This window comes from Dendrobates tinctorius, unplaced genomic scaffold (assembly GCF_039654945.1).
Source record: "Dendrobates tinctorius isolate UK_male_01 unplaced genomic scaffold, ASM3965494v1 ptg000152l, whole genome shotgun sequence".
Lineage (NCBI taxonomy): Eukaryota > Metazoa > Chordata > Amphibia > Anura > Dendrobatidae > Dendrobates > Dendrobates tinctorius.
Window position 1 is genome coordinate 186,306 of NW_027361819.1, and position 12,492 is coordinate 198,797.

A 12,492-nucleotide genomic window follows, 5' to 3' on the forward strand; every position below is an offset into this window, starting at 1 on the left:
GTCACTTTCACCAGTGTGCCACCCAACAAGAGACTAATCCTCCCAGTTTGACCCTTCCCCTATTTCAGCAGTAGTGACACAGATGAATTGTGTATTAAACCTGATATGAAACTGTGCCATGGGGCCTGGACATTCTTATTGTGAGACAGTAGTCAAATTGATATGTTACTCTTGGGGTGGAGACATTATACCAGAAAGTCAGTATGCCCTTCTCATGAGTGACTACCCCTTGGTGACTGACTACCCCTTGAGCTAGGAGAAGGATAAGTGCAGACGGATGAAGAGTGGCAGCCGCTACTGGACTCTGGATCCGGCATCTCCTTGCAGTGGGAAGCGAGGACCCATGGACTGCTGCGATAGTTGACAGGACTTGGAACAGGCTGTCATCTCTAAGTTCAAGGGTACGTCTGTTGGACCTCTTGGTGATGAGGACTCAGTCACCGGGCAGGATCTGGTGGGCTCCTATGTCCTCAGGATCTGGGATGGATGAAAAGACTCGAAAATGCATTTTAGTCACATGTTTTTAAACTTAGTCTACATATAGGCAATTATACTTGTGCGTGTATGTGACCCAAGGGAAAGCCTAAACTCTTATGCTATGACCCCTGTTTCCTGTATAGCATCAAGTATGTAGAGTTTTGTTCGAGGCCTTAAATTTTCCTTGTTCATCCTTTGGCGTATTTCATCCTGTATAACTTCATCTTAGGTCCATTTCTTCTTTTCTTCCTTGGATACTTGTTTCTGGAGTGTTATTCCTTTTCCTCTGTTTCCGTGTCAACCGGTATTACTGCTGCTTCTTTTGCTGTTACCTCAGCTAGCCTGTTGCCCACTGCTTCCCTTGAAGTGTCTCCAGTGTGTGTGCTTTTACTTTTACCACCGCAACTCTTCCTGGCATCAACAAGGACTCCATTAATTCTTGCATGGCTTTGTGGTGTCTGACCGGCGTTCTGTTAGCCGTGATGAAGTCTCTTTCCTTCCAGATTGATCTTGACAGCTTCATGTTGAGTGGACCTCTCGTATGCTTCTGTCGAGGCCTGCGGTCCTGCCTTTTGGATATAGGCAGTGGTTTTGCTGGCAGCATGTATCTTCTGTGGCTCCTGCTATACCAGTGTGCAAACCAAACGGCCTTCTTGGTCTGCATACCTTGGTCTATCCACAAAGAGCATCAGGTCAGGATCTTCCAGGTGTTCTCTTGCCTCATGACAGCAAGACAATTGCGTTCAGCCATTTCAGAGTCGACTACCTCTTCCACTAATGTGTCAGAGATGTGGTTTTCATCCTCCATCTTCCTCCCCCCTTTGGCAGAGGTAGAAGAGTAGCTGGATTATGGACAGCACATCTGGAGATGGTGACGTTGTCCGGGAGCAGAGTAGGGCATTGCAGACAGGTGCTTTGGGCCAGGATCTTCAACTGGTGACCCATAAAAAATATCAGAAGCTTTGTCCAGCACAGGTGGGTTGCAAACACGGTTCTCATGCAGGTTTGGACTTCACGAGTCACTTGGTCAAGTCTTGGAGAGGAGAAGCCAGGAGGGCATTGTCTTCCTCCGTGAAGCTGTGTTAGGACTCCATTTACATGGTCAGGCTTCTTCATGACAAACAGACAAAACAGTTCGGTATAGCCTGACAGTCCTAGAGCTGTGAAAATGTGATTGCAATTTAGTATATAAAACGCATTGATGCCTTCTTTGGTTAACCTTAAAATAGTTATAAAAAGGTTGCATGTGTAGAAGAGCAGTATTGTCTTGGCTGTCTTCAGTCAGGGTCAGAGGTCATCCATATGTATTGTAAAACGAAGTGGCTGTGGGATGTATCCTCTTCCAGGGCTCCTGGACCGTGGTCATGGCTCGGGTGAACATAGAGAGGCTATACTGTGCCCCTTGAGGCATCATAGTCCAAATATATTGCTGGCCCTCGTGTGAAAACAAACAGGTACTGGCTTGCAGCATGTAGTAATAAACTGAAGAAAGCATTGGCCAGGTCAATCACCGTGAACCATAGAAAAATAAATAGAATTGTTTCAAAAAAAAAAAACATAGTGTGTGGGTTTGGTACCATAGATGTGTTCAGTACTATAACTTCATTGACAGCACATAAGTCATGTATTATCCATAACTTCATAGAAATAATTACAAATTATGAAATGGAGGGTGAATATTGCAATTTCCTTGGCAGCTGGGCTACTGGCTTCGGCCCCACCTTTACAAACTGAATTTTCAGCCTGCCAATATTGAGTCTGGGATCAGTGCCATTAGTTCAACGCCCACATGATCTACAGATGTGTCCTGTAAAAAAAGAAAAGACTACATACTTCTTCAGCAAGTAGATCAATGTCCCTGATCACTCTTCTGATTGCATCGGGACCCACCAGGAATTTGAGAGGAGTATCCTCAACCTCTGTCTGGGTGAGAGATGTTGTTTCTCTATTGTATTTTTGTGGGGGGGGTCTGCAAGAGTATACATACTTTCATGGGTTGTGGAATCAGTATGCCAATACCCTATTAAAATCTGGAGCTCGGTATTGGTGGGTGTCAAGCTTCTTCCAAATGGGGACTAATTTGCATTTCAAATCTGAGATCCAGAAACTTTTTGTTACATCGGTGGAAGAAACTATCCACAGGTTCTCCTTTTCCCTGCATGACATCCTGGAGAATGGGGGTCTGGCAAGCTGCTTACTAGAGTATCTGTCTCCTGGTATTTCCAGGAGTCCTTGCGTAGAGTAGATTGTGTACAAAAGTATGAGCTTTGAGGCTTAAAAGATGATGATGATAATTATGTCCCCTCACCATATAACGATAAATACTGTAGATTATCAGTCTGAGCTATTTATTTCCTGTCTCCTCCGGTTCTGTTTACTTATATACCTCCATGTCATATTCATCTTTTTCTTCATTATTCTTTTCATAAACGACATTAATTAATAAACCTATAATGGATGCTGGACAGGATGTAGCATAAGACGTGCCGTCTATATAAATAATTGGAAAGAAGGTACGGCTCTTTGGGTTGGTCATCTGACAGTCAGAACAAGTCTCACGATATTCTGCATTCTGTGTTTGACAGCTGGCACACGTCCAGTCATCGGGAATGTATATAAGAAGTATGAATGAATGTAATGCAGATATTGCAACTGACATCTTCCTGTGTAAATATTTGTTTTGCACAAAATTCAGCAATCTTGTTATATTCCTCTCCTCATCCCTTTTTTCCTAACTTCCTCTGCCATCTTATAAAATGCTTCAGGGTCCTGTAACACCTCATAATACCTGAGGCTGGGACGCTGCTCTCCACTCATTAACACATTCTTCTATCCCTTATCTAATGCTCCTCCCCTCGTGATCGGAGGGTTTCTTAACGTACATTTTCTTTCTCACTCCACTATGGGTCATATCTGTCTTATAGATATTGACTGACTGCTCCCACCCATTCTATCATCTGAATTCTGAGTATATCTGAAAAACATATGTATGTGTGCGTCTTAAAACAAATTCTCACGGGGTTATGAACAGTGGGATATGTGACTGTAAAAGCTGTATGTACTCCTTATGTCCGAGTAAAGGGGTCTTCAGTGAACATAGTGATGTCTAGCTATCTTGAACACAGTAATATAGGGAATTAACCAACAACTAACACCAGAGTATTTCACAAATCTTGTGTATCCAGAAACTGCGTAGTATAAAAATACCTTATAAATTGTTAAAATTTCTGTTTCCTCAAAACTTTCGCTGTAAAACATTGCAAAGAAAACATCTCACAGAGAAATGTAGTGACATTAGTAAAACAATAACTAAAAAGTAACAATAGACCTCGGATCTCACAGAGATATCTGTACAAATCAAGCAATTACCATTCAAGTAATTCTCTTTCTACCTGAACAAATTTTTTTAACAACGAACCTTATAATTATAGTATGCAGAACAAAACTAGTTTATCCAGTTCTCTAATTTCACAACATATATATATGTATACACACATAGAATGCATTCAAAAATTTTAACCACATGCTAGTACGCCTCCTGCCGGCAAATCATACACACTACAAAAGACAAAAGACAATGAATTTAAAACTGGTACTGACATCAAATACTGCGAATCCTTGACACCAAAACAATTCACAATTTACCTATCCATATGTCAGCCTGATTTGTAGAGGTGAAAAAAATCTACACCTGGGCAAACCATACTTTTCAGGGAGAGAGCAATCACTCAGTCACATCAACACAGTAATTGAAATTACCTTTCCACCCATATAACTTATGAACCTATGCTGCAGCTAAAACACCATCACCTTAGCCAGGTGATGTCCGGTGGGAACCCCGCAAGAAGTCATCAACCACTTAGAGGTTGGAAAATCACTGAGAGTAATCAAGCCCCTACTCCCACTTGCCCACTGGGAGAGACACAGTTCAGACTTCTGCGATCATCGGTCAAGCCGAGAGCAGGACCGGAACCAGAGTGACAGTGAATTTGCTCAGTACGTCTCCCTATCTATATTTTTTCCTTTTCAGGCTGGCTGAGGTAACAATCACGTATGCAAACAACCAAAACAGCAAAGCAGAGAGGCAAAGCAGATAAGGCAGACAATTAAACTTTTAGATTACCGTAATTATAAATATGCTTGAAGGGTTACTGTGTGTATACTATAAAACAACTTATTACACTCTATATTTTATATCCTCCGGACTGAATACAGATAATGTAGCGGGATTGTTAAACACTTTGGATTCAGGAAATGCAGCTGAAATAGCAGTCTAACCAGTATGGCAGTATATCCAATATGAGAGCTGCGGACAGGCGTGTCACAACAATGCATCAATACTTCAAAACATAAAAACTATTATGTATTCCTTATCCCTTTCACTGTTCTTTGTTACCAAGGCAACTAGGGCTGGGCTTTTTGTCACTTTAGGTATAGTAAATAGTGGTAATCACCTCTAGATAGGTGGTTGATATTTCAGCAGAGGGGGGAAAAATTAGTAATCACCTCTTTCCTTAAAAACTACCGTGTCATTCACGTCACCGGGCCCAGTTTATACTGTGGGCGTATGGCCGGACGTGAGCACCTATATGTGTATATATATAATATATATATAACTTCTTCGACCGTCTAAGGTCGGAACCAGGGTGATAACCCAGTGTGAACACCCCCTTTGTACTCTGCTCTGTTTTGTTTCTAGTAGCGCTAGTGCAGTATGAAATAGTTTTTATCAGATACTTGACAGATTCTAGACACACCCTCTGAATTGGTTAGACCGGACAATACACACAGACAATTAAGGAATTATATACCTGACCGGGTCCGTAGGCTCAGGACTTTCAAACGTCAGTTTAAGGGTTCAGAGAAGACAGCCAACTATCTCCTCCCAGCCGGACGTGAATACAGAAGGGTAGGTATGATGATATATTTTCTCACCAGGTCTCGAGCTGCAGCCTCGTCCTGCTGGAAAGACGTCCGTCCTGGGGGAGATTTTGTTGCGGCTGTGATCGTCTGGTATCGTCCTGAGCCCCACGTTGGGCGCCAACTGTTGATTTCTGCCGCACTAGGGTGTGGCCCGTCTTAATTGTCTGTGGCCAAATTGGATCTTTGGTAGAGATTGTACGTGCACGTAGAAAAGAATACACAAGACAAGATGTATCGTGTCAGTATGATTCTTCTCTGTCTTTAATCCAAAAATGAACAGCTTTTATACAGAGTTTGTGTTATTACATCATGGGTACATTTCTAAGTTATTATTTACCGTTCCCATGCCGCTACATATCACTATGTACGTTTCTGAGTTACTGTTTACTATTCTCATATGCTACATAATCACCGTGTACATAAGTATTGTTCTTTAGCCCGATCCACCCTTATCCACCCAATATTGCGGTATTACATGAAGCCTAGGTGGGTCCTATACAGAAATAATTCAGCAGAAAATCAGAAATATCTTAAAGCAACATGATCCTAAAAGCATCTATATAGTGGTACAGTTTTGATTCTTGTATATATTCATATGCCATATATTTTCCCCTTAACAACATGATTTTTGTTTACAAGAAAGACTAAGGTTTATTGTCCTTTACTTTACAGCTCCAAAGACAAACGCAGCCTTTCTTCAGCACAAATGAATAACAAAACAGTCCTTTCTCTGGGTAAGTGTTAACGTATTTTGTATATTTATTTATTCAGGACTCTTTACCAGATGTGATACTCTAAAGAAAATGTCACAATGTTTCTTATAAAATATGTAGTGGTTTATTGGATTGTCAACCGAAAAGAATCATTGCACGAAAACACAAAATAGGTGAAGTAGTTAAGATTGTCCATTTGTCCATATCAAAGTTTGTTCCCCATCTTTGCTGTGATCCTGAATGGTAGGTTGTGTCTGGCTTTGCCAATAGCATGGCTGAATGAAGAAGCACATGGTTAACTTACATATGAGCTGTTCGGCGTCGTATAACCTCCGCCTGGTGCCCGTGTAAAGTGTGCGCCCCTTCCTGTGGGTCACGTGGTTAAATATGTCGCATATAGCTCGTGTTTCCTATATATGGCGTTACCATCTGCCCTGAGCTAAATAGACAGGAATAACACATGTAATGTCAGCTAAACCTTCCATGAGGCAATGTGTTCAGTACAGAATTGAGAATAAGAACAATGCATTCCCAGAATTAATATATATCTGAGCTGTCTTTTGTATAAATATAGGATTAATGGTCACCGCACACTCAAGTGGAATAACTTGCATAAAGAATTCATTTATTGTGATACAAATATTAAGCCAGGGAGCAGATTTACAAATGCGATTGTAAGTGACGTTTCGACCCTGCCAGGGTCTTAATCATATATCGCTGTAAGAAAATAAAACAAATATAAATAAAAATAAAACACAATACACCAGAAGTTGATTAGATATACAGAAAAAGAATCACCCGGGTACATAGTCAAGCAAAAAACAGAGTAGATGATATATACAGTATATACAATATATACAAAATGAGCACAGCTCTAATTAATCAATAAATTTGAACAGTTCATAGCATAACAAAGCATAAGGTCCAATGCACGGAGCAGGTCAGAGACATGAAAAAAGAGGTATATATTACCTTAAATTATAGTGCATACATGAGTTAGAGCACAGTGGAGCAGTGAGGGTATAAAGCGATCCCACAGGCTGCAATGAATCATAACATAATGAGGATTTGAATTAGAATGAAACCATAATGAGGAATAGAAAATGTAGAAAAAATGTAAAAGCTGGATACCTAATGAAATTAGGATGGTGCCAAAGTAGCCCTATTAAAGCACTAAGCTGGTTATTGGGCGCTTTGTGTACTGCAGGACCTAAAAAAGTCATGGAAATGGTCACTAATGTTGCCTATGTGACAGGTATAAAGTAAGGCAGTATGCAGCAGAGGTAGTACCTTAGTCCCAATATGTGGCTGAGCGGCGCTCCCGCGCCTGGCTGTGGCAGTGTGCATCTGTGTGGAATAACCCACTGTTTTTTGCTTGACTATGTACCCGGGGTGATTCTTTTTCTGTATATCTAATCAATTTCTGGTGTATTGTGTTTTATTTATATTTGTTTTATTTTCTTACAGCGATATATGATTAAGACCCTGGCAGGGTCGAAACGTCACTGACAATCGCATTTGTAAATCTGCTCCCTGGCTTAATATTTGTATCACAATAAATGAATTCTTTATGCGAGTTATTCCACTTGAGTGTGCGGTGACCATTAATCCTATTGACACGGGGCCTTTGGTCCGTTACACCAGCACCTCAGAAATTCACACAGTGTGCACGCTAAACCAGTTATCTGTTTTGTATAAATATGTTATCCTTCACATTTTGTATTAGTCTAGCCTGATGAAGAGACCTGCGTAGTCTCAACAGCTTGCAACTTGTTACCATCGTTTCAGTTCGCCATTAAAAGGTATCAACCACTGAGGACTCTCAATCCTGAATATTCTTCTACCCAGAATTAATATTTAGCAATAAAGCAGAGTAAATCAAATGGCCTCACCAACTTAGTATTACCAGCACTTCTCAGTCTCTAGCACAGACTTTCTCCAGCCCCAACACATCACATGCATGCTTTGAGCTAATCCAGTTGCCTGATATTAGGAATGTAACACCCGGACTGGAGAATGGGAGCGACCGTTCCCACAAAGGCTCTTTTGGTCATTCCTAAATCCCGAACCCAATACACAGTTACTGTAAAATAAAAACCATCTCAGTCACACATACTGTATATATCATATGGTGCACTTTACATCTCAGCACAAATCAGACATTAAACTAAGTAACACTGAGAACAGTGGAGGTTAATGTTTATTAATGCTATCTTTGTGTTTTCAACTCTGCAAGCTTATATCTGGTAACCAGCTTTTCCAATCTCTGCTCTGAATCCACTCCTGTGTCTCCATTCAATGTCAGCAAGCAGTTAATCCTGAATGCTATCTCTGTGTTTTCAACTCTGCAAGCTTATATCTGGTATATAGTTTTTTTTCAACTTACTCTGCTTGTCCCCTTATGTTGTGAGGTCAAGAAACTTTTCAAAGTGCTTTATGATCCATGTAGTGCTGGACATGTGTTTATTTGACCACAACATTTTATTGGGTCCTGGTGTCTCAATTTAGTGTGATTGATTAACGAGAAGAGAGAGCCAACAAAAAAGAAAAAAAAAAAAAACTTAGCCTTAACCTCCTATATATTCAGACCTAGCTAGGGGGAGCATTTATGCACATGTAATCGAAGTACATGTATCAAAGTACTACTGGCAGTTATAACATGGCAGTGAGACATTTATATACATCTACTCCCTGTACATTTGGAGTACAACAAATATGTACCATATGCATTTGTGTAATTTTAATCCTGGCCGCTGCATTCACACACATCCACTGCCCTGGCATTAACTCTCTACACTCCATCCATATTGGCCCCTCGCTTCTTTCCTCTCCTATGTATAGCACTCACGCTCTTTTCTCGTTGTTAAATTGCACAGATCCAGTCAGTCCCACCATTCAACATCAGAGACACTCTCACAAATCACTTAACCATCTGCTCACTCTTTCTATCCTCCTTCTCCTAGTCGCAGGAGACATTGCTCCCAACCCTGGTCCCCCATGTTATAGAAAGTCAAACCCCCCGACTGCTACACTTAGAAACCACAAGCAAAAAGGCAGCAACACTTACCTGCCCAGGTCTAGAACAAATGCACTGCAGGGTGCAGCCAGCCCATATAGCAAGATGTCAGCAACACAGGTGCAAAATACCAGATTAACAGCCACTCTCCACATACCCATTCCTGGAGGGGGTGACTGCCCAGTATACAATTGCACAATGAGGGTCCGCATAGGGTACCGTTCACACAAGGGAACTTCATGGTGTCTGGTTCACAGCCTATTAGTAACGCCCCTACTATTCGATTAGGCGGGCTGGCCAGCACCCTCTCAATGCATCCCAGTGTGAACACCCCTCATACGAGACCAAACGTGTCTGGGCTCGGCTGCACCCCGAATAATATAGTGCAAAAAATTTTTTTACCAATTAGTGAGGTATTAGCTGATATTTTGGCCAAAATACTTGAGCCCGTAAACTGCGCCAAAGTTCCTCACGCTTACGGGTCCCTACACTAAACTAAACTAAATAGCAAAGCCATTGAAGAAGACTCAGGTTTTCAAAAATTCATTTATAACAACAAGCAAAAAGGCAGCAACACTTACCTGCCCAGGTCTAGAACAAATGCACTGCAGGGTGCAGCCAGCCCATATAGCAAGATGTCAGCAACACAGGTGCAAAATACCAGATTAACAGCCACTCTCCACATACCCATTCCTGGAGGGGGTGACTGCCCAGTATACAATTGCACAATGAGGGTCCGCATAGGGTACCGTTCACACAAGGGAACTGCATGGTGTCTGGTTCACAGCCTATTAGTAACGCCCCTACTATTCGATTAGGCGGGCTGGCCAGCACCCTCTCAATGCATCCCAGTGTGAACACCCCTCATACGAGACCAAACGTGTCTGGGCTCGGCTGCACCCCGAATAATATAGTGCAAAAAATTTTTTTGCACTATATTATTCGGGGTGCAGCCGAGCCCAGACACGTTTGGTCTCGTATGAGGGGTGTTCACACTGGGATGCATTGAGAGGGTGCTGGCCAGCCCGCCTAATCGAATAGTAGGGGCGTTACTAATAGGCTGTGAACCAGACACCATGCAGTTCCCTTGTGTGAACGGTACCCTATGCGGACCCTCATTGTGCAATTGTATACTGGGCAGTCACCCCCTCCAGGAATGGGTATGTGGAGAGTGGCTGTTAATCTGGTATTTTGCACCTGTGTTGCTGACATCTTGCTATATGGGCTGGCTGCACCCTGCAGTGCATTTGTTCTAGACCTGGGCAGGTAAGTGTTGCTGCCTTTTTGCTTGTTGTTATAAATGAATTTTTGAAGACCTGAGTCTTCTTCAATGGCTTTGCTATTTAGTTTACACTTAGAAACCCCCTAATCTGATTAATATTCCCTGCCTGCCATCTGTCTCTCTTAATTGTGCACTTTGGAATTCTCGCTCAGTGTGTAACAAACTCTCCTTCATCCATGACTTCTTCCTTTCTAATTCTCTTAACCTCCTGGCACTTACTGAAACCTGGATCCAGCAGACACTACCGCTGCGGCTGCTCTTTCATACGGGGGGCTACACTTCTCTCATACCCCAAGATCAGACAATAGAGCAGGTGGAGGCGTTGGTCTGCTCCTATCATCAAAATGTACCTTTCAGGTTATCCCTCAAGTACCCTCACTTGTCTTCCCTTCTTTTGAGGCCCATGCCGTCAGACTCTACACCCCCCTCTCCATGCGAGTGGCGGTGGTGTTTCGTCCTCCCGGCCCCTCCCATCAGTTCCTGGATCATTTTGGCACTTGGCTTCCACATTTTCTCTCCTGTGACATCCCTACCCTCCTCATGGGAGATTTCAACATCCCCATTGCTCTTCCCCTCTCACCATCTGCTACTCACCTTTTATCTCTAACCTCCTCATTTGGCCTTTCGCAGCTTACTAATTCTCCAACGCATGAAGACGGAAACTCCCTCGACTTGGTCTTCTCTCGGCTTTGTGCAGTGGATGATTTTGCAAACTCCCCTCTCCCGCTCTCTGAGCACAATCTTCTTTCATTCTCTATAAAGAACTGCCAGGCTGCTCAGGTCACCCCCACTGTCCAGACTTATAGAAACATACAGGCCATTAACACCCAGAAACTTATGAAGAACTTGCAGTCTTCATTGGCCCCTATCTCCTCCCTCTCATGTCCTGATTCTGCATTGAAGCATTACAATGAAACACTTCAAAGTGCCCTGGATGAATTTGCACCCCTTATAAATAGAACACCACAACGCAGACAGCGACAACCCTGGCACACGGTGCAAACACGTTTCCTGCAGCGGTGCTCCACGTGCGCCGAACGTCTGTGGAGAAAATCCAATCTACACGAAGATTTCATCCATTTTAAGTTTATGCTTAGATCATACAACACTGCCCTTCACCTCTCCAAACAAACCTATTTCAAACACCCTCATCACTTCACTGTCAAATAACCCGAAACGTCTCTTTGACACTTTTCATTCTCTACTCAATCCAAGAGTACAGGCCCCAACCACAGAGCTCAGAGCTGACGATCTGGCCAATTACTTCAAAGAAAAAATTGACCAGATTCGACAGGAAATTATCTCCCAATCACCTCATACCACGCACTGTCCTCCCTCCCCCACTGCATCTAGCTCACTCTCTGATTTTGAACCAGTCACAGAAGAAGTAAGCAGGCTCCCTGCATCTTCTCGCCCAACTACTTGCACCAGTGACCCATTTCCGTCACATCTCCTCCAGTCCCTTTCCCCTGCTGTCACCCCTCACCTAACTAAAATATTTAACCTCTCTCTCTCTTCTGGTATTTTTCCCTCCTCATTTAAGCATGCCATCATACATCCACTACTTAAAAAACCATCCCTCGACCAAAACTGTGCCGCTAACTATAGACCTGTCTCTAATCTTCCCTTCATCTCTAAACTCCTGGAACGCCTGGTCCACTCCCGTCTTATCCGCTATCTCTCAGAAAACTCTGTTCTCGACCCTCTCCAATCCGGTTTCCGCTCTTTACACTCCACTGAAACTGCCCTCACTAAAGTCTCTAATGATCTCCTAACAGCTAAATCAAATGGTCATTACTCCATGCTAATTCTCTTGGATCTCTCAGCAGCATTCGACACTGTGGATCATCAGCTCCTCCTCACTATGCTCCGTTCCATTGGCCTCAAGGACACCGTTCTCTCCTGGTTCTCCTCCTATCTCTCTGACCGCTCCTTTACTGTATCTTTTGCCGGTTCCTCCTCCTCTCACCTTCCTCTTACTGTTGGGGTCCCCCAAGGATCGGTTCTAGGCCCCCTCCTCTTCTCCTTGTACACTGCCCCTATTGGTCAAACAATCAGTAGATTTGGGTTCCAGTACCATC

The 12,492-nt window shown here is 42.9% G+C and overlaps 1 long non-coding RNA gene across 1 annotated transcript in view; it reads left to right on the plus strand.

The window, feature by feature from the left end:
* The first annotated feature begins 2,295 nt into the window (after window positions 1-2,295).
* The window catches only part of LOC141050654 (uncharacterized), a 120,739-nt gene continuing 110,542 nt past the window's right edge, over window positions 2,296-12,492 (plus strand). Inside the window, exons 1-2 of the long non-coding RNA XR_012220516.1 lie at window positions 2,296-2,404; window positions 6,073-6,134. This is a non-coding gene — a long non-coding RNA (uncharacterized lncRNA). The remainder of the gene's footprint in view (window positions 2,405-6,072; window positions 6,135-12,492) is intronic.